Genomic DNA, 19,984 nt, shown 5'->3' with positions numbered 1-19,984 from the left:
CCTACCCGACTAGTCGAGTTGGCTAAGGGACTCGACGACTTCCTTCGGTCCTTTTTGAAGGGTTTTGAGCACTCTAACAGCCTTCTGGTGCACATGCAACCCTAGATGCTTTGGATCTATGTTTTCTCTAATTATACATGCAATTTGATTTTCCAAAGCATACATCCTAACTAGCATACATTTTTCTGACAATTGAATAATATAACTAGTTAGATAACTTAACTCTTGGTAGGACTTGAAGTTCTTGGTCTTCTAAAGCTTTGGCACCTCAAATATGATGACTCTAATGTGTCGCAAACACCAAGTGCAAAAGGAGGCTCGAGAGAATAAGTTGATTAGCACAAGAATCGGTTCACACTCTCCAAGAATGTATGTGGCAACATATTTTAGTTCTAGGGAGTTCCTTTTATAGTGTGACAAGTGATACGGTTATATCAATGCAAACCCTAATGGACCATGACTCTTCATATTAATGTTGGTTTAGCCCATCCAAAATAACCATGGATCATTGGCCCACACTATAAGAATCATTGATTTACCAAATCAGTCCCCGTATATTTCATTAGTCTCTTTTGATCACTAAATTAATTCCAAATTAATTCTAGATCAATACTAATTAAATAATATGGTTTCATATTAATATATTATACTTGTAATATATTAACAAATCACAAATAACCTTATTCTCAAAAGTCCATCCTATCAAATTGCATTGCTGAAGGCAACCCAAAAGGACCATGCTATTCTCGGGTCATGTACATACCAATTATAGTTATGGGCTTAGACACCTAATCCAACAGTCTCCCACTTCGATAAGTCTAATAACTATAACTGCAAGTACAACTTAAAAACCGACTAGCAATCGTAGCTCTTAAAAGCCGGTATCGACCTCTGACCTAGTCAGTGACGCGTCCTTTAGATAAGGGATCATATAATCCTCTGTTCTTCAAGATATCAGCCGGACAAATACATGGCACAATGTCATACTTATTGTCCAGCAGTTTGTTTCTTGATTTCTGATTTGGTTGATAGAGAACTTAATTGAACACATCAATTTAGTCCCGACCAGGCCCGACACATAATTCAAAGCAAAATAATCGAGGGGCCCAAGATATCACTTTTAATCCTCCAAGAATTAAAAGGAACAGATAAACTTCGAAATTATATGCTTGTACTAACTATTTGTTAAATCATACACAACAGTGTGTTTTATAACATCAAGTTACTGATGCGTTTCCGCACTATCAATGTACAACCAACTCATAGTCAACAACTCATATATATTTGTTTGAAGACTTATATGATATTGTCGTCTCACGGTCACTCGTGATAAATTCCATGAAGTGATTCAAGTGAGCGTGGGTTTAATCCAATACCTAGACCTTATGAGCACTCATGAATGTTGTAGCAATCTCTTTCTATGTCTAAAACACTTCACACAATCTACAAGCCAAGTTCATGACAGTCTTGCCTCAATACCTACTTCCAAAGTATGATCGACTGTGGACAGTTTGAATAATATAATTATTCTGGAAGTCAAAACATGCAAAATGAAACAATAGTAAACAATTGACATAAGACACTAACCTTATAAATAAAAGACACCTTTTATTTAATCATCAAATGTCAATTACATTTTATCTCTTACAAGTTTCAAAATAGCTATCTTATCATTAAAACTAATATCATCCTTCAGCACAATGCTCCTCGCATGCTGCAAATGCTTAACCCTACTCAGTCTATTCATGAGGGGATCTGTTGGGTTCTCATCTGATGATACCCTATTTACCACGAGGAGTTCTTCTTCCACCCGATGTCTTATGAAGTGATATTTCCTGTCGATGTGCCCGGATCTGCCGTGATCCCTTGGTTCCTTGGTTCAGGCAACCGCACCTTCATTATCACAGAAAATCTCCATAGGCTCCTTTATAGCTGCTACAAATCCAAGGTCTCCGATGAAGTTCTTCATCAACATCGCCTCATTCGATGCTTCACTTGTTGCTATGTACTCTGACTCGCATGTTGAATCAGCTACAGTATCATGTTTGGAAGTTTTCCAAGTTATTGCTCCTCCATTACGGGTAAAAACCTAGCCCGAATGAGAACGGAAATTATGTCTGTCGGTCTGAAAGTTGGCGTCACTATACCCTATGACTCTTAAGTCATCACTCCCACCAAGAGTAAGGACCTAGTCCTTAGTCTTGCGTAGGTACTTAAGAATATTCTTTACCGAAGTCCAGTGAGCTTTACCACGATTCCTTTGATATATGCTGACCATGCTCAAAGAAAAGGCCACATCAGGGAGAGTACAAGTCATAGCATTCATGATCGAGCCAACTGCGGAAGCATATGGTACTCAACTTATCTCAGCTATTTCAGCCTCTGTACTCGGACTCTGAGTCTTACCCAGTTTGGTATTGCCTTGGATGGGTAAGTCACCTTTCTTAGAATTCTCCATGTTGAATTGTTTCAACACCTTGTCCAAGTAGGTACTTTGACTAAGTCCAATTAGTCTTTTACTCCTGTTTCTCAATATCCTTATCCCTAGGATGTAAGCAGCTTCTCCAAGGTCCTTCATAGCGAAACACTTCCCAAGCCAGGACTTAACCTCCTGCAAGGTTGGAATGTCATTTCTTATGAGTAGTATGTCATCCACATACAACACCAGAAAGCTAACTGTACTCCCACTAGCCTTGATATACACAAGACTCATCCTCGCTTCTAGAAAATCCAAACTCTTTGACTTTCTCATCGAAACAAAGATTCCATCTGCGAGATGCTTGTTTCAATCGATAAATGGATTTTTCAAGCTGAAACATTCTAGTAGGGTACTTTGCATTGACAAAACCATTTGGCTGACTCATGTAAACATCTTCAGCCAACTTCCCATTAAGAAAATTGGTTTTGACATCCATTTGCCATATTTCATAGTCATGAATTGCAGCTATGGCTAACATAACCCTCACAGATTTAATCTTCGCTACTATTGAGAAGGTCTCATCATAGTCAACTCCATGAGTTTGAGTAAAGCCCTTCGCAACCAGTCACGCCTTATATGTGTGTACTTTCCCATCCATATCGGTCTTCTTCTTGAAGATCCATTTGGACCCAACTGTGTTACGACCCGGTACATTGTCAACCAAGTTCCAAACTTGATTATCATACATGGACTGAAAGTCGTTGTTCATAGCCTCTTTCCACTTTGCAGACTCGGGGTCTGCCATGGCTTCCTTGTAATTGTTAGGTTCATCCAAATTTACCAGTGTGCTATCACTGATAAATGTATCACCCTCAGATGTTATATGAATACCATATAAGACAGGTGGAACACCAACTCTACTGGAGTGCCTCGTAGGTAAGGACTCGTCAACTTGTTCAACAAGAGTTTCCTCCTTAGGTTGATTGCTAGTGTCTGAGGTTCCTTCACCGCCTGACTCTTGAAGCTCTTCAAGGTCAATTTTCCTCCCTCTATCCCCTTGGCCTAAGAGTTCTCTCTCACCAAAGAATCCTCTCCTCGCAACGAAGACAACATTGTCAATCAGTCTATAAAAGAGATATCCAAAGGATTTATGTGGGTAGCCGATGAAAATACACCGCTCACTACGAGGTTCGAGCTTGTCATGAGTCTCGCGTCTCATGAAAGCCTTGAAAACCCAAACCTTGATGTGTGCTAATGAGGGAACCTTCCCTGTCCACATCTCGTGGGGTGTTTTGGCAACCTTCTTAATTGGGACTAGATTAAGGATATGGGAGGCGATCTCTAAGGAATACCCCCAGAATAAGATAGGTAATGAAGCTCGACTCCTCATGGAACGAACCATGTCCAACAAGGTTTGATTGCGTGTCTCGGCCACTCCATTAAGTTGTGGTGTCCTAGGTGGCGTCAATTGTGAAATAATCTCACATTCCTGAAGATAGTCTTGGAACTCGATACGAAGATACTCACCACCCCGATCGGATCGGAGCATCTTTATCTTCCTGCCCAGCTGATTCTCCACATCTTGTTTAAACTCTTTGAACTTTTCAAAGGTTTCTGACTTATGTTTGGTTAAGTAGATATAGCCATATTTGCTGTAATCATCAATAAAAGTCACATAGAAGCAATTAGCATCCCTTGTGGCGGTTCTGAAAGGTCCACACACATCGGTGTGTATGATATCCAACAAACCTTCACCCCTTCCACAAGTACCAGTGATGGGTGACTTGGTCATCTTCCAAGCAAACAAGATTCACAAGTGTCATCCGAACTTAAGTTGAATGACTCCAAAACTCCAGCCTTTTGGAGTTGGCCTATGCACTTCCTGCTGATATGTCCAAGACGACAATGCCACAAGCATACCTTATCTAAACTATTGGAAGATACAATGTACAACACATTATTTCTTAAGTTGTCTACAACCATCACAGTTTCATATACACCATTACAAGGCAACTCTTTAAAATAAAAAACACCATTATAAAAAGCATTAATAGCACCAATTTCATTATCAAATGAAAAACTAAACCCTTGTTTGTACGAACCATGAAAGGAAATAATATTTCTCGCCATATCAGACGAGTAGCAACAATTATTCAAATATAATTCTAACCCACTACTAAGCAATAAAGAATGAACTCCAATCTTGGTGACATGTGAAACCTTCCTATTCCCCATGATCAAGTTCATCTTCCCGTGCTCCACATCCTTAGTTCTTTTACGTCCTTGCAAATTAGAATAAATGGGAAATCCACAACCTGTATCAAGGACCCAAGAACAAGAATGTGATGAGTTATTAGATAGAATAGTATAAATACCTGCATGGGTGGGTTTAACCTTCCCATCCTTGAAATCCTGCAAGTATTTGGGGCAGCTTTGCTTCCAGTGTCCCTTTTCACGACAATAGAAATACTCTGCTTCCTTAGGAATGGTAGAGGGAGCAGCAGAACCACCTTTGGTTCCACTTGAAGAGGATCCATCAAGAGACTTTCCCTTGCGGCTCTTATAAGGAGCCGTCCTCCTCTTCCCTTTCCCATGTCCAATTGCCAAGACAGGGGTAGTATCAGTAGGAGTAGGAACAATGTTTTTCCCTTTGAGACTACTTTCAGCAGCCCTCAAAAGGCCTTGAAGCTTGGTAAGAGTGACCTCCTCCTTGTTCATATGACAGGTCATACGGAATTGATCATAACATGGAGGTAAAGAGTGTAGAATGATATCTATTGCCAACTCTTCATCGAAGTTCACATTCAACTTCAGCAAGCGGTCCACAAAACTTTGCATTTTCTGTAAGTGGGTCGTGATGGATTCTCCATCCTTCATCTTTGTTGTTATCATGGAGGCGATGATTTCCTACCTCTTTTGACGAGCACTCTGATGGTATCTTTCCATCAGGTCTTGGTGCATCTCAAAAGGGTAATAATCCTCATAGGACTTTTGGAGTTCAGCTGTCATAGTAGCCAACATGATACAAGACACCTTGTTGGTATCGTTCTCATGAGTCCTATACTCATCAATCTCTTTAGGAGTAGCAAACGACTCATAAATTTCCTTAAGATCTTTTTCGAGGACGTATTCTTTGTCCTCATAACGAGTAACCATCCTAATGTTCATGATCCAATCATTAAAGTTGGGACCAACAAGGATAACTCTTCCACACAAGTTCATTAGGGAGAAAGAGCCGGTAGGATTTGAGCCAGAAGCAGTGTTGGAAAACATTTGAAAAGGAAAGACAAAGTTTAGATAGATAAGAGTCCTTAATATAACACCCAAATGAAAAATTAAGGCTAGGACCTAATACAATATTTTACAATTTGGAAGAGGGATGCCGTAATTGGATTGCAATTCCTAGATTCCTTTGAGATTCATTGAACTTTTCAATGGCATGTTTAAATCTCGATTATGCCCTTCAAGTTTGTGACTGGGATACCGAGGATCACAAATAAGGTGTGAATAACCATACAAATGTGTTTGGTACACTAGATGTCATTAATCACCTAATCAATGTGCCGGTTAACCACACTCGCTCCATTAACGACTTGGCAAGGTGCAAAGTGCAATTTCATGGATTAGAATCAATTTTACATTTTTCCTAACGTAATTAAGATTGGGAATTTAATAAAAGTTTAGTTACTTTATAATTTTCATTATTATACTTTTAACGAGAATTATTGTCCTATCCTACCTGTTCGGCTAACGACCCTCCACCAGTCAAGGAAGCGGTGGGTGAGAGTGGAAACCCATTAAACCACCATTTTATAGGCAGTAACCTTATACCCCCCCCCCTTATAGACCGGCTTCGTGAATGAGGCATACTAACGGTAAGACTGACTTGTCTTATACCTACATACATACATACATACATACATATATATATATATATATATATATATATATAATTATTAAACTTTTAATATAATAGTATAAGGGTTGAATTTTAAACTTTAAAAATTCTAGCGTTTGGAATTAAAGTATTCATAAGTGTGACTTTATAAATTCCAAAACTTGAGGTCAAGTTTCAAAACTCTTCAAAACTTTTCATTTCGATAACTTATGAGTTTAATGACTTTTAAAAATGAGACTTTTCATTTCCATAACTTGAGGACAAGTTATGGATTCCATTAAAGGCATTTAGATCAATATTTTAATTAACAAAATAATCAAATAATTTATCTATGATCTAGTTAAACTCATAAGTCAAGAAAATTCATATCAACAATTTGTAAGAAATTAGCCTAATCATATAAACTAATACAAATCTTGAAATTTTGACAATTATCTTTCAATTGGACGAGCATGATCACTACCATATTAAGAAAACAGATTTTATGATTAAAAAAACTGTTTTTGGTAATGATCCTAATCCAATTCTGGTCAAAAACTCAAAAATCTGCAACCAGAGCCATCAACTCGACGAGTGCATGAACCTGACTCGTCGAGTTGGTCTTTTACTAAGTGGACTCGTCGAGTCAGCCAGTGGACTTGGCAAGTTCATCAATCAGAGGCCAGAAAATCGATTTTTTCAACTTGGAAAATTAATAAGCATCAAGTATAACAAAAAACAATCCTAGGTTCTGATACCACAGAAAGGTTTTGAGCACTCTAACAGCCTTATCGTGCACATGCAACCCTAGATGCTTGGGATCTATGTTTTCTCTAATTACACATGCAATTTGTTTTTCCAAAGCATACATCCTAAATAGCATACAATTTTTTGACAATTGAACAATATAACTAGTTAGATGACTTACCACTTGGTAGGACTTGAAGTTCTTGGCCTTCAAAAGCTTTGGCACCTCAAATGTGATGCCTCTAATGTGTCACAAACACCAAGTGCAAAAGTAGGTTTGAGAGAATAAGTTGCTTAGCACAAGAATCATTTCACACTCTCCAAGAATGTATTTGGCAACCGATTTTAGCTCTAGCGAGTTCCTTTTATAGTGTGACAAGTGCTAGGGTTACATCCATGCAAACCCTAATGGGCCATGACTCTTCATATGTAACATCCCCATTTTCAAGGCCAAAAAAGACCGATTTTGTTTATGCTTTATAAAAATCAGAGTATCTCTTTTAATAAAAAGGTTGCGGAATTTGTTCCCAGTAAAACATGATAAATATGTTATCAAAGCATTTCCGAAGAAAAGTATTTTTATTCAGTTTAAAACATTTGGGATGTCATCGTCAATACAGAAACATAAGCATAAACAGAACTTACATTCATTATCACTAGTGATTTACATCTCCTTAATCTCTCAGTGTAGTGTAGCCTTATATCGACACCTGTGATACAATTAAACTGAGTGGGTCAGGTTGGGAAACCCGGTGAGTACATAGGGTTTCAACCCACAATAATATAATTATTATGTTTAATCATCAAACAATTAACTCAATTACCCATCCCTATTATCTTCTTTATTCCTAAGTACATTCCCTAAGGATTTATCCTAAGGGTCGTCTCCTACATCGTATTTACCTCTCATCTCTTTACATCGAATTTCCTTATATGTTCATTCCTAAGGACTTTTCCTAAGGATCAGCGCCTACATCACACAAACAATAATGGTTCGGGGATTACTCCCTCAATACGCTCCTAGTAAGGATTGGAGTATCATCTCATGAATACATAGTTACAACATCGCCTGAACTCGTAATTCATAGTAAGGGGTTAGAGTATCATCGCATGAATACGTAGTTACAACATCGCCTGAACTCGTAATTCATCACCTACAGGTTATGAGCCTGCTGGTGTTTACACATGACTGTCTAGAATAGTCAGTGGTCGCCATCTATACTCTGGTAGATGACTACATCGCCACATCGCCACATCGCCGGTCAAGGTTATGGTATCTCCTCTCATCTCATATCACCTATTTGTCATCACCTATCTATCATCACTTAATTATCATCATCTATCTCTCGTCACCTAATTATCATCACATATCTCTCATCACCTAATTATCATCACCTTTCTATCATCACATATCTCTCATCACCTAATTATCATCACCTATTTCTCATCAATTTATCTCATCACACACCAACTATTTCATCTACCCATGCTTTATCCCAACATATTTGTAGATGTAAAATAAATATACAGTTTAAATCATTTAAAACATGTATAAAATCATTATTCCACAATAGATAGCAAGTATTCAAATAATATGCACACATAGCACGTAATTTATATAAAATACTTCATATCTATGTGTAAGATGAAAGTAACTATGCACTCACTTGTTAAGGTGGTGACTCGGCACTCGGACAACACTTCGTTACTTCTTAAAACAATTTCCTTCGACAAAACCTAGTATCATTACCACTAGTGTTTAGTCTAATATTCACCGAGGCTAATCAATAGTCTAGCTATTATTATTATTATATATGGGCGTTAAACAACACTATATAACTCATAATAATAGCCCAAATAATTATTATAAGTTCCTAATAACGTTACTTTAATTAAATAAAAGGTACATTAAAAATTGTGTATGCGTAGCTCACTTACAACGGGTTTTATAGAAAACCGGGCTCCGCTGGAGCAGCATTCCTGAGCCGAAAGGTTCTTCTTCTCGGAGCCATCGGGAGCTCCCGGGCTTCCGCCTCGTGCTAGGGGGTTCCCTAGGCTTTTTGGGGGGTTTTAGGGCTTAGAGAGATGTTCTAGAGAGAGAAAGAAGTGGGGAAAGGTGTGAGAAAAAGAGGCAGCCGCGAGCCTCTATTTAAAGGCCTCCAGGGGCGTCACCACGTCGTGGTGCCTCTCACCACGTCATGGTGTTGCGTAGGCTCCAAGTTTTCACCTGGTGCTGACACGTGGCATCGCACACAGGGTGGAAATCAGTTGATTTTCAAAAATTCATAACTTTCGCATACGAGCTCCGTTTTCGACGTTCTTTATATCCACGCATAGGTAAAAACACGATCTACAACTTTCATTTAGACTCCGTCGGCTAATTCTCGACCGGTCTTAAATTTAACAGTAGGAGGAGATTAGACTGCTAAATGACTGCGAAGAATTCGTAACTCCTTCATACGGACTCCGTTTTTGTCTATCTTTTTACTGTTGAGTTCCTATTAAAGAGATCTTCAACTCTCATTAAGGTTGCATAAGCCAAAAACCGCTCGAACTAAAATTCGAGTTTCGGGCCGTGCACTGTTATGCCAAATCTTAGAAAAATCATAACTTCCTCATACGAAGTCAGATTTGGGCGTTCTTTTTTTGTATGTTCTCGGTTTAACGTATACTACAACTTTTGTTTAGATCACTAAGGCTAAAAACTCCTCTATTGAAAATTCACTATTTACGTCTCCCGGTGCCATGCCGGTTTTGCCGAAAAACTTCGACGGGCCATAACTTCTTCATTATAACTCGGATTTCGGCGTTCTTTATATGTACGGAAACCTTGTAACATATACTACAACTTGGTTAAGATTATTTATTCTAAATAATATTTTGTCGAAAAGTCATTTTCGACCCCTATTATCTCTAAATTGACTAGCCCGGATCTACGGGCGTTACAATTATCTCCCCCTTAGGATGATTACGTCCCGGAATCATCAACGAAACAGGGCTCACATGATGACTCCATACGTTATCTCTTCATCCTAAGTAATAACCGTAACTTTGATGTTTCTTCGAACGAATGTCTAACTCTAAGACTTACTGATTGCAGGCGTGCTCGATCTTGCACTTGCTCCCTATCTCACGTTAGACTCCAAATTATGACCTTCAAGTCACAATCTTGATCCTCACTGGATACGAACTTAAGATAAGTTCTTTTATTGCTATCATGGACCGATGTGTCATATTCTAATGACCTCTCATCGTATGTTGCAACGCTCAGACTCAGGTCTCTTAGAGTCAAATTCCAGAACAGACTATACCTTCCTTCATGTTCTAATGTGATACAATCACATTTCAATATGTAGCATTTCTAGCTACCAACTTCTTTAACAATCATCGCGATACTTCTACTGATCGCCTTGGTTAGCTTTCATTTCAATCTTCTGGTTTAAGTCAGATGCTACATCGAACTTGGTTCTCTGAACCACGTATCATACTCATCGTAGTCAGACTCAATTTGATATGACCACTAGGGTCGGAATAACAACAATCTTCTTAGTCATTACCAAAACGATGGTAACGACATGCTTGAATAAAACGGAATCAATTATTGGCTTCTTGGTAACCTTGTGACTTTCCCTGATCCAAGCGTGAGTCCTGTGCTTCCGGTAGTATATGCATCTACTACCTTTCACACCTACTCATACTCGTCCCAAGTATTGTCTCGCAGTCCCCAAGTCCTAAAATCACAAAACAATTTAACGCATATGAGTGTGTCCAAATAACCATACAAATTTCCCTAGACTCTACTAGGACTTCTTCCATGCGTATCTTAAATCATCAATTCTTCTTCCACTCGGTTGGTGATGGAAATTCCAGATGATAGGAAAACTTTAGGAATTACACCAATCGTTCTATCATCCTGCCAATCAAATGTGTACATTCAGATGTACCGTACTTCTCTAGATGTACTTCTATTTTATCAAACGTATTCTAAAGGAAAGATACCTCTCTTATGATATCTTTCGATAGGTATCATTCACTATCGTAAGCCATCTCATTTCCTCTATTTTCTCAGTCTATCATGGTTCGCATCACTTCCTGATCTTCTACCATTGTGATAGGTTCGGGTGCAGGCGCAACGACCGATGCATGACCCATCACATTCTTAGGCTCATGTTGTCATCTTCCTCGGATATTTCCTAGTCTGTCTTTACCATGACATTTTGTACACCCAAAGAGACATTCGGTGTACCGAGCCGAGAATTTTAAGATAGGAAAGATTTTATCTATGATTGACGTATAGATCTCCTTGTCACACCGATAAGTTATATGCCAGTTCTAATACTGTAATCAAACGTTTAGAAATCCGAACACATAAAATTTCCAGATCCGGTCGGCAACAGACCATAGATCCGAACAAATAATAGCATATAAGGCATCTTTATAGCTATAACATAAAACATTTAGCACATAAAACATTTTAGGCATCTTTCCTAAAATAAACTAGTGCTTGTGTCTAAAATATAGCAGACACCCATCTCACAATCATCGCTTAGCATTCTAAGTTTAAGTCTAGAAATTTCCTACAAATTCATAGTTCGCTTAAACTAATGCTCTGATACCAACTGTAACATCCCCATTTTCACGGCCAGAAAAGACCGATTTTGTTTATGCTTTATAAAAATCAGAGTATCTCTTTTAATAAAAAGGTTGCGGAATTTGTTCCCAGTAAAACATGATAAATATGTTATCAAAGCATTTCCGAAGAAAAGTATTTTTATTCATTTTAAAACATTTGGGATGTCATCGTCAATACAAAAACATAAGCATAAACAGAACTTACATTCATTATCACTAGTGATTTACATCTCCTTAATCTCTCAGTGTAGTGTAGCCTTATATCGACACCTGTGATACAATTAAACTGAGTGGGTCAGGTTGGGAAACCTGGTGAGTGCATAGGGTTTTCAACCCACAATAATATAATTATTATGTTTAATCATCAAACAATTAACTCAATTACCCATCACCATTATCTTCTTTATTCCTAAGTACATTCCCTAAGGATTTATCCTAAGGGTCGTCTCCTACATCGTATTTACCTCTCATCTCTTTACATCGAATTTCCTTATATGTTCGTTCCTAAGGACTTTTCCTAAGGATCATCGCCTACATCACACAAACAATAATGGTTCGGGGAATACTCCCTCAATACGCTCCTAGTAAGGATTGGAGTATCATCGCATGAATACGTAGTTACAACATCGCCTGAACTCGTAATTCATAGTAAGAGGTTAGAGTATCATCGCATGAATACGTAGTTACAACATCGCCTGAACTCGTAATTCATCACCTACAGGTTATGAGCCTGCTGGTGTTTCCACATGACTGTCTAGAATAGTCAGTGGTCGCCATCTATACTCTGGTAGATGACTACGTCGCCATATCGCCACATCGCCGGTCAAGGTTATGGTATCTCCTCTCATCTCATATCACCTATTTATCATCACCTACCTATCATCACTTAATTATCATCACCTATCTCTCATCACCTAATTATCATCACCTTTCTATCATCACATATCTCTCATCACCTATTTATCATCACCTTTCTATCATCACATATCTCTCATCACCTAATTATCATCACCTATTTCTCATCATTTTATCTCATCACACACCAACTATTTCATCTACCCATGCTTTATCCCAACATATTTGTAGATATAAAATAAATATACAGTTTAAATCATTTAAAACATGTATAAAATCATTATTCCACAATAGATAACAAGTATTCAAATAATATGCACACATAACACGTAATTTATATAAAATACTTCATATCTATGTGTAAGATGAAAGTAACTATGCACTCACTTGTTAAGGTGGTGACTCGGCACTCGGACAGCACTTCGTTACTTCTTAAAACAATTTCCTTCGACAAAACCTAGTATCATTACCACTAGTGTTTAGTCTAATATTCACCGAGGCTAATCAATAGTCTAGCTATTATTATTATTATATATGGGCGTTAAACAACACTATATAACTCATAATAATAGCCCAAATAATTATTATAAGTTCCTAATAACGTTACTTTAATTAAATAAAAGCTACATTAAAAATTGCGTATGCGTAGCTCACTTACAACGGGTTTTATAGAAAACCGGGCTCCGCTGGAGCAGCGTTCCCGAGCCGAGAGGCTCTTCTTCTCGGAGCCTTCGGGCGCTCCCGGGCTTCCGCCTCGTGCTAGGGGGTTCCCTAGGCTTTTTGGGGGGTTTTAGGGCTTAGAGAGATGTTCTAGAGAGAGAAAGAAGTGGGGAAAGGTGTGAGAAAAAGAGGCAGCCTCGAGCCTCTATTTATAGGCCTCCAGGGGCGTCACCACATCGTGGTGCCTCTCACCACGTCGTGGTGTTGCGTAGGCTCCAAGTTTTCACCTGGTGCTGACACGTGGCATCGCACACAGGGTGGAAATCAGTTGATTTTCAAAAATTAATAACTTTCGCATACGAGCTCCGTTTTCGACGTTCTTTATATCCACGCATAGGTAAAAACAAGATCTACAAATTTCATTTAGACTCCGTCGGCTAATTCTCGACCGATCTTAAATTTAACAGTAGGAGGAGATTAGAGTGTTAAATGACTGCGAAAAATTCGTAACTCCTTCATACGGACTCCGTTTTCGTCTATCTTTTTACTGTTGAGTTCCTATTAATGAGATCTTCAACTCTCATTAAGGTTGCGTAAGCCAAAAACCACTCGAACTAAAATTCGAGGTTCGGGCCGTGCACTGTTATGCCAAATCTTAGAAAAATCATAACTTCCTCATACGAAGTCAGATTTGGGCGTTCTTTTTTTATATGTTATCGGTTTAACGTATACTACAACTTTTGTTTAGATCACTAAGGCTAAAAAGTCCTCTATTGAAAATTCACTATTTACGTCTCCCGGTGCCATGCCGGTTTTGCCGAAAAACTTCGACGGGCCATAACTTCTTCGTTATAACTCGGATTTTGGCGTTCTTTATATGTACGGAAACCTTGTAACATATACTACAACTTGGTTAAGATTATTTATTCTAAATAATCTTTTGTCGAAAAGTCGTTTTCGACCCCTATTATCTCTAAATTGACTAGCCCGGATCTACGGGCGTTACATCTTATTACTTAGGCTCCATGGGTTAAACCTGCATGGACTATCCACATTGGTTTAGCCTATCCTAAATAACCATTGACCATTGGCCCACACTATAAGAATCATTGATTTACCAAATCAGTCCCCGTATATTTAATTAGTCTCTTTTGATCACTAAATTAATTCCGAATTAATTCTTGATCAATACTAATTAAATAATATGATTTCATATTAATATATTATAGTTGTAATATATTAACAAATCACATATAACCATATTCTCAAAAGTCCATCCTATCAAATTGCATTGCTGAAGGCAACCCAAAAGGACCATGCTACGCTCGGGTCATGTACATACCAATTATAGTTATGGGCTTAGACACCTATTCCAACAGTCTCCCACTTGGATAAGTCTAATTACTATAACTACAAGTATGACTTAAAAACCGACTAGCAATCGAAGCTCTTATTATATTTCCCGTGTCCTCATAAATCATCTCTACTCGGCGAGTTGGTGCTCCCCAACTCGTCGAGTCCTAGCATAAAACCCTAAAAACTTGAAAAATTAAATGATACCTGGAATAGATTTTACATGTATGTATGTGAATGTATGTGTATTTGGTGTATATGTGGTATATGTATGTGTATTTGATATAAGTAGGATGTTATTGTGTATATATGTGAAAATATGTGATTTTGGTATAGGTAGGATGTTATTATTGAAAAAAAACAAATAAAGTAGGATGTTATTATTGAGAATGCTAATTTAAAAAAAAAACAATATGGATTCTAAAAAAGACAAATAAAGTTGGATGCTATTATTCAGAATGCTACTTTTTGGAAAAAAAAATGATGTAGACTGTAAAAACAATGAAAACATAAAGTAAACCACTACAATAGAAAACAACAACATGATATAATTGTTTAAAATAAAATGCTATAACTGAAAAAAAAAACAAAAATAAAATGTTATAAATAATAAAAATATAAAAATATACAATAGTAAGATGCTATAAAAGTACAAAGTTACAAATAAAGTGCGATGTTATTATTGAGAATGCTAACCTTTTTTTTTTGTAAAAAAGCAATATTGATTCTAAAAAAACAAATAAAGTAAGATGTTATTATTGAGAATGTCATTTTTTGTATAAAAAAAATAAAAAAAATAATGTAGATTGTAAAAAAAATGTGGATTGCAAAATAATAATAATAATAATAATAATAATAATAATAATAATAATAAAGTATGATACTATTATTGACAATGAAAACATAAAGTAAATTACTACAATAGAAAACAACAACATAATATAATTGTCTAAAATACAATGCTATAATTGGAAAAAAAACAAAAAAATGTTATAAATAATAAAAATATAAAAAGGTACAATAGTAAGATGCTATAAAAGTACAATATTGTTATAGAAAAATTAAAACAAAATCCAACACCATATATAAAAAAATATAAAAAAGGTAAGATGTTATAAATAACAAGAATAAATCTTCCAAATTCTATTTGTTTCCTCACGGGATACTTTTTCAATCATCTACTTGATGAATACATTATCTTATTTCTATTTTCTGTAGAGTAAACTCTAAACTCGAAATTTTGTTTCAGCAACATCATGTCTATTGATAAAAGTTGGACTAGTAATCTACATCGAAACTATCCCGAGTTCCAAGTAGGACTCAAAGCTTTTATCAAGAAGTCCAAGTCACACCTTAATAGTAATGATAAAATCAGATGTGCGTGTCAAAAATATGATAATCGTTACTTCAAGTTACCAACAGTAGTGGAACGTCATATATTTATAAATGGTTTCAGTTAGTCGTACACTACTTGGATCTATCATGGTTAATCATTAAGTCCTGCAGTCGTGTTTCCAAGTAACGAAATGGATGCTTTAATCGACGATGTGATGTGGGAGTCGAGAGAAAATGATAACAACCTGGATGAAGGAACCTCGAATATAGGAGGCAGTAATGTGGGTGATGATTTTGCATAGTCTCTAGAAGAAGTGGAAACTAAATTGTTTTGTGGTTGCCTTTTTTCTTCCCTTGAGTTTTTAGCAAAGTTAATGTATATCAAGGTTAACAACAAATGGGCTGATAGTTCATTTGATCAACTCCTTAAGTTGTTGCACTCAGCATTTCCCAAAGACAACAAGGTTCCCCTTTCACATTACCTAGCCAAAAAGAAACTAAAGGCTATTGGTATGGGGTACGAGTCGATACATGTGTGCAAAAACGATTGTTTTCTCTTTTGAAAAGAACATGAGTCATTGCAGATTTGTCCCGTTTGTAAAGAGAGCCGATGGATCGATAAAAACACCAATGGTAAGAAAGTAGCTCATAAGGTGTTACAGGACTTTCCTGTTGATGTGTGTGAAACGTACTAGTTTTAATCCTACTAACTTAAACAAAAAAAACAAACACACAAAAGGCAGTGTACCTATCGATTAGTAGTTTAGTTCAGGTAAGTAAGGTATCGAACACAGGGAACGGTAAACAATTAAAATAAATGCTAATAGTATCTAAATAAAACAATATAAAAGGGGGTTTCTCTAGTTTTGCAAGACTAGAAACTTAAACAATCAATTAACACTCAAATAAAATATAGTTAACAATTAAGAAGAACAAGAAAGGACAACTAGATTCAATGATAAAAGAGACTTCTGTTCAGAATTGATTCACTTATTCCTATGGTTGATTTCGTGGCAAGTGCAATAAATTAATATGTCAATGGTTACCGATTCCTAATATGATTGGGTTCATGTTCATTATTCCCAATCCTTTAGTAGACAAGTTAGTTCAAACAGTGATCAAGTGATTAAATTAACAAGTTTCCTAGTGTTCAGTTCGTATCAAGCAAGACTTATAACAATAGTTAATCAAATTTGTTCAATTCAATCAACTCATGTATGGTTGTGTTGGGTTTTGGAATACTACAACATCCTATGGTGCACATACAACCCTAAATACCTTGGATCTATGTTTTCACTAATTATACATGCAAATGGTTTCCAAGGTATTAATCTTACAACTAGCATGCATTTAACATAAAAATATAATATACTAGTTAGCATGACATACCTTTTGATGGAGCTTGAATTCTTGGTGTATTTGGCCTTAAAGAACTTAGCCCCAATAGTGTGGAAGCCTCAAATGGAATCACAACACACCATGGACAAAGGATGAACTTGAGAGAGAATTCCATGCACACAAAAGACACCATGAACTCTAAAAAGATACAAGTGGCGATTTTGGGCAATGAAGTATCTATTTATACGTGGGATTTCTAGGGTCATGGATATAACCCAAATCCATACCCATGGGTTTTATGATCCATGGTTCATGTGGCCCAACTCTTTATGTATCCATACATAAACTTGGTCCAACATGGATCCTAAGCCCAACACATATAAATATAACTAATTATCATAATTAGTCCCCATAGATTTAGTTAGTCTCTTTCGACCACTAAATTAATTTCAAATTAATTCTTGATCAATACTAATTAAAACATATGATTTCATATTAATATATTATTACTTCTAATATATTAATAAACCATAAATAACCTTCTCTCAAAAGTCCATCCTAACAAATTGTCCTGATGATATGCAACCCAAATGGACCATGCTACTCTCGGGTCGAATACATACCAATAATAGTTATGGGCTTAGACACCTAATCCAACAGTCCCCCACTTGGATAAGTCTAAAACTATTATTCAAGTATGACTCCAAGATCCCGACTAGCAATCATAGCTCTTAAAGCCGCTGTCAAACTCTGAACAAATCAAATGACATGTCCATTAGATAAGGGATCATATATTCCTCCATTCTAGATATCATATGGACTGAGACATGGATTATAATCATTCTCTCTGTCCATTTGTTGTTTCCCGATTTCCGATTTATGACGACTGACTAATTAAACAAATCAAATCAAATCAGTCCAGGCCCGGCCGAGCACTTACGTTTGTCATCACCAAATCATCGAGGGGCCCACAGATATTGCTTTTATCCCGAAGGTAAAAGGAATGGATAAACTTCGACTCATATGGCTTGTTCTACTACTTGTTGAATCATACACAAAGGCACGTTTTATAACATCGAGTTACCGAATGCGTTTTCGTGCAATCAATGTACAACCAACTCATAGTAACAACTCATATCTCTAGGTTTGAAGAATATAAGATATTATCGTCTCATGATCACTCGTGATAAAATCCATGAAGTGATTCAAATGAGCGTGGGTTGAATCCAATACTCGAATCCCTATTCCAGGAGTACTCATGAATGTTGTAGTAACTCTTACTATGTCCACTACCTTGGACATCTACAAACCCGATTCATGACAGTCTCGCCTTAATACCTACTTCCAATGTATTATCGACTGTGGATGGTTTGAATAACTTAGTCATTCGGAAAGAATAACCTAGTTATTCTGGAAGTCAAAACATGCAAAGTGAAACACAAGAATAATACTAATCCTCTATGGTCCCAAGCACCTTTGAGAGTAAATAAAACACCTTTTATTTAAACACCATATTGATTACTCATTATTCATTGTATAATGTTTCAAATAATCAACTTTATACTTGAATTAAAACAATAGTTGTCCCATGCTCCAAGCATGTAAACTATGTTTTGTAAACACTAGTCATGCCATACATCAAGTATGCACACTATGTTTATCTATGATCTTTACTTTGTGAAATAGATCAATTGAGCATGATTCCAATGATGCTCATTTCACAATCCCAAATCTTTATCGTAAATGTAAGAATTCCAAATCCCTACCATTTAACGAAATCTGTTAGATTCTAAACTTATATGCATTGATCCTCTCGTAATGACTATGCACAAAGTCACAAAGACTTGTCAACAGACATTACAGAGCATTCCAATGGAGATTAATTCCATGGAAACGAAGTCTCAAATTCAAAGTACATTACTTTGAATATCCTTCTTGCATTAAGCTTTCTAATCTTACACAGATTTCAAAGAACAACTTCCACCTATGGAAACCTTTCTGAATTCCATTTTGACTATCACTTCTGAACAAGAGTTGCCTCTTTTCAGAATATGTCAATTATGGTCATTTCCAAAAATTAACACTATACTTCCAACTGTCCATGAGCAACCAATCTTTGATAAACCTCAGATTGTCCTCGACAATTGCTTAATCATTTTAGTCATATCCAATTCTAGACTTTTCCCCTCTTAATGCCCTGAGCATTTGGAAAATTTAGAAAGGATGAATATTACAGAACATGCAATCGATTCTATATCCGAAGCATATGGGACACGATTCATGATGTCTCACATAAAGACGGGATCATAGACCAGTCTTTTGCTACAATATTTTTTATTTGCCATGTTTTCAAAATTTTACTATGAAGAGGGATGCCGTAATCATAATCGAATTTTGAGAACGCAATATATATAGAATTTCCTTATGTTGAACCATTCCAACACAAAATTCATATATATATATATATATCCCTGACTAAAGACGATCAAAATCTCAATCTAAGCTTTTAGAATTGAAATGAAGTATAATTTCCTCTCCCTTAATTATAGCAAAACAACTTTTCCCAATTGAAACCCTTTTGTTTTCTATAATTAACACTTAACATAATAATCATGCTCCCACTAACATGATAATTATTAGCATAACACTTATGCTCCCAGTAGCTTTGACATGCATCCAGAAATCAGCTGGACTTCTAGAAATCAATACTTTATTGACTCTCTTACCAAAGTTCAGATTTCTGGTACAAGATGCTTTGATAAACTTTA

The sequence above is a fragment of the Lactuca virosa genome, chromosome 3, assembly GCF_052849685.1.
Source record: "Lactuca virosa cultivar CGN04683 chromosome 3, Lactuca_virosa_CGN04683_v6, whole genome shotgun sequence".
Taxonomy (NCBI): domain Eukaryota; kingdom Viridiplantae; phylum Streptophyta; class Magnoliopsida; order Asterales; family Asteraceae; genus Lactuca; species Lactuca virosa.
Note: the sequence above shows the minus strand (reverse complement) of the source record.